Raw genomic sequence first — 4,684 nt, forward strand, 5'->3', positions numbered from 1 at the left:
TCTATGTTTTACTTCAAGTCTACATGTTAGACCAAAACTATCAAAATCCCAGATGGAGAACTAAGAGGAAATGACTGCTGATGCAGTGGAAGGAGTTAGATTTAACAATACCATTTTCTAGTTGGCTGAAGACAGTCTGCATGAAAAAAAAGAGAATATCAAACCACCAATCTTCAACTCAACCTAACACCATGAAGGACAGAAATGAACATGTATAATGTTCCTATGTTCCTCTAAAAACAGGTCTATGCTGCTTTAAATAATGTTATGGCATTTAAATCTCTGAAAACTGGCAGATAATCTAATTTATATTATCATATAAACGATGATAAATGGCCACAAGAGTTTAGCACACCTCTAACAAACACTGGTAGACACATTTTACCTGTATAAAATCAGAACATAAGCATGGAAATTGGTAGGATTAGGACTACCTGGGTTTATTCTGACCCATCAGGCTGATTTAAATTCCTAGATTAATTAGATTACATATCTCAGGAGCAGCCTGTTAATACTTAGACTGGAGGGATAAAGGGACAGTTATGTCTACACGGTTCATTTATCATTTTTTTCACTGTATTCATGGGATGATAATAAAACAAATATAATGCTTAACATTTGTCAGGTTAAGATTCCTAGCATTCATTCTGGGAACTTGAGATGAACCTCTGGTGGAGGTCCTCAATGGGTAAGCTTCCATGTATTGGTCTGTGCAGAAGGTCAGAGTAGATAGCTAGAATAGTGCCTTCTGGTCTTAAAATCTATTAATTTGTGAATATCTTATAGAATAAAAAAAAATTGGAACAGATTGTGAGGCCTACTTGCTCAAATGGGAAGAGGACACAAGGTACAGTATTTGTGCCCATGTACAAATCAGGCACAATTTGTAAGACATGAAATTTAATGCAACAAAATCACTAGTCTGTCCAATGGATCTGACTATTATATCACTCTGTATGGAAAACATTATGTATCAATGTCATTGTGACAGGGGGAAGTCACGAGGCTGTTCCCAACATCGGCCTGCTCACCTGTCTAGGGCAGTATGCCACATATTGATGTATAAATAATTGATGTACAGTATGGGAGGCTACCCATTTTATGCCCTGATATAATGCCTAGGGGGTTATATATAGCTATAACCTCCCCTATACCATGTCCCATGCCCTGCAGATGGCATCCAAAGTATATACTCTGCCTCAGGCTTACTCTATCATGCCTGGGCCTCTGCCTTCTCACTAGGGCCTCCACTCCAGCTACTGTGGTCAGCCCATGAGCAGCCCTTCAGGCCCCATAAGGCCTTACTCTACATGGCTGCCAGATCCTACACTACCGCCTTGCTGGGGCTATGGGGCCTTACACCCCATGTGCCTCATTTGTCTACAGATGTGTCTAGCCCCCATGGCCAGTGGCCCACTCAGGTCTCAGGTGCCTGCAGACAACCTGGACCCTTGGCCAGACCCCATACTATGGGCCTGGGCCCTGCCTCAGGACCCACTCAGTGGGCCTTGTCCCATGTGGTTTTCTCTCAGGCTGTGCTTCCCTAGACTTTCCCCTCCATGGGGTAACCTACAAGGCAGCAGGGGCCGAATATTTCTGGCAACCCATGCTCACCATTTATTGGCACAGTTGTGGCATTTCCTGGAAGCTGCCTTGCCAAAAGCAGCCCCACCACATCATCCAGCCCCAGCAAACTGTAGTTTTAGGTCATGCCACAGGACCAGAAACCTCCACCATCCCCATAGTTCTTGCGCCGTACCTTCAAAAGGAATTATGTGAGCAGCAGCTCCAGCCAGGCTATTTTGCTCCTCCAGCTGCTGGCAGGAAACTGCTGGCCCTACTACTCAGGGCCTGCTTGTATATCCTTATATCAGGGAGCTGGTTCCACTTCCCAATTAGTCAGCCTCCTGCTGGTCATGTGACTCCTGATTGGGAGTGAATCCACCTAAAGGCTGCTCTGCTGCCTGTTCTGGCCCTTAAAGTGGCAGGCACCAAAGGTGCCCTGCCACATTCATACGTTACACTTTCAGTTGTCATTGAAATATCATGGGAATCTGACACTACTGAAAATTAGTGTGTAGAGTACTGAGAAACCATTACATTATTTTGGCTCAGTGTAGATACGTCACATGTTCCTGTTTTGTATATTATTCTCTGAATATCTTAGAAAGTAATTTGTAAAATATACAATAAACTAGTTTTAGAGAACATGCTGCAAATTATGTTTAAGAGCACAATGCAGTAGTGAAAAATTATCAGCCTACTCAGGTCATCTCCATTTTCAGTTGTTAGCTTCTTTGTTAATTCTGTCATTCCCTGATTTAGACCACAGGAAAACTATGCTGATTGTTTAAAAGAATATGTTCATAGCAAATATTCTCAACTAAGTTGTTAAAATATATGCTTAGAAGGAGAAAGCGTATATAAAACAAAGACATAATGGATCATTATGACAATTCGACTACTGTACATGTACAAGAATTAAAATATAAAGCTCTCTATGAACAATAAATATATATATAAGTATGTAGAATATGCTGTGTTCTAAAGAGATAACATATGGATAGGATTAGTTACACACATGCATAAGAGGTTTATATTTTTCAAGCAATCTTAATCTTAGTTAATTTAGCTTTTTTATGGAATATATCCAGAGGTTAAGTAGATGTAAATCAACATTGAAAGAGAGAGTATGAATACATATGTAAATCTTAGTGATACTATTCTTTCTGAATTCTGGAATGCTTTTATGACAGCTTTAATAAAAGCCTAAATGCTATTGATATTCACCAGCAGATTTTAAAATTTGTATATTGACTCTAATCAAACTCAACTTGGACATTTATCTTGTACATTGGATGTTTATCTTGCTGGGATCCTTTGGCCCCAGCTGACTTCCTGCCCCTGGGGCAGGGGGCTGGACTTGATGAGATTCCAAGGTCCCTTCGAGCCCTAATGTCTATAATGTCAACCAGGCCCTTAAATATTTCTCCCACAGTAGGGAAACCTCTGTAAAAGAGGACAGTATTTCAAAACGAAACAACAAGTAAATTTTTCATGATAGCATTTTCAGTCAGGCTTACAAGGAAATGAAATAGGATGTCAAACCATGTAACACATATTTTAATTAGAATATTAAAGCGTTGTATGGGAATGTTTTATATCATCAAAATTCAGAGGAAAACTTCAAAGAAGAATTGCTGTTATTTCTACTTCAGTCAAAAAATAGGAACTAGATAAGCAAGTCTTTTAATTTGGGCATGATCCTGCTCAAATTTAGGCACTTCCTTTTCACTTCAGGAACAAGAATATACAAGTCAGATCTTGGAGGAAAAAGCAAGATCAAATATTTAATAATATCATGCTGTAATTGTGCACTGACATTAAATGCTTCAGAGGACATATGGTATTCAGCTGGAAGAATGTAGCTATATAGGCATCCCCACCAGCCATAGCCCTAACAGAGTCATTATCTGATCAGCTAATCAATGCATTTTATGCAATTACAGTAGCATTAGAGCAATAATGTAGCCGTGAAGGTCCAGAAATTATGTGAAAGACAAGGATTTCTATGGTGATATCTTTTATTCAACCAACTGTGTTGTTGGTCTAATAAAATATATCACTCTAAGAATGCATTACCTCCCTTTTATCCAATTGTGATTGGTATGCCTTTGCTCCATCTTTGTATATATTTCTATTTATTGGGTATCACATGATCTTAGCCTATAAAAGGCTGAGAAGCAATTTGTTTAGAACCTGATTCATTCCATTTCCAGCTTTGTCTATTTAAAGCTTGGCAAACAATTGAAAATACTTGATGTTTGTAAGCTCTTGAGAGAGAAATCTGTTTGATTTCAGTATATTATTCCAAAGACTGTCTGCTGCATGGTCAGGAGCCAAACATATGGTGACTACACTGTGGGCAAGAATCCTCCAGCTGACAGGATGAATGGTAGACTGTGCCAGCTCATTGGCCCATGTCTTGGTAGAGTTCTAGGGAGGAATCATACTCACTTCCTCATCATCTCCCTATTCTTTGGGCTGATGCCTAATAATATACTGGCTTCTTTTTGGGCCCAAGACTCCCAGACTGTAATGCTGGACAGGTAGCAGACAAAGTGCTTCTGGAGAGCTCCTAGCTTGTAACTATAAGAGGACAGTGGTCTGGGGAAGAGAAGGTCTGGCATACATTTATTGAATGCATTGTTCTCAGTAATGGTGCTTTTTCACTGAAAGCAGCAACGTTGTTATTATCTCTCTACAGAGTCAATACACATTAAATGAAAGCCTGCCTGACTTCAGAAATGAAAATTGATTCTGTCAATTTTGAGACGGGTTCATTTACTTGTGCTATGGGGATCCCACATGACACTTGGTCACACAGAAACCCCTGCCAACATTAAGACAGTGCTGCAAGTTTCTCAGAAACAGCTCATACAAATATCAACAGGAGGCAAATGCAAACAGATTTGAGTGCAAATGGGTCACGTCTACTAGGTCATGCTGGGTGCAAATCTGGAATGGTAAAGGAATGTTTCCTCATTGAACTGCTCATGAGAAAATTGGTTAACCAGTGTTTCTCTTGAGAATTTCTGTACAATATGTTCTCATGTGATTTAAAGAACTACTTGCTGTGTGCATAATAGGCTGTGTTATATAAAAATGGAAGGGTATCAGCAGG

This window comes from Alligator sinensis, unplaced genomic scaffold, assembly GCF_000455745.1.
Source record: "Alligator sinensis unplaced genomic scaffold, ASM45574v1 scaffold834_2, whole genome shotgun sequence".
Lineage (NCBI taxonomy): Eukaryota > Metazoa > Chordata > Crocodylia > Alligatoridae > Alligator > Alligator sinensis.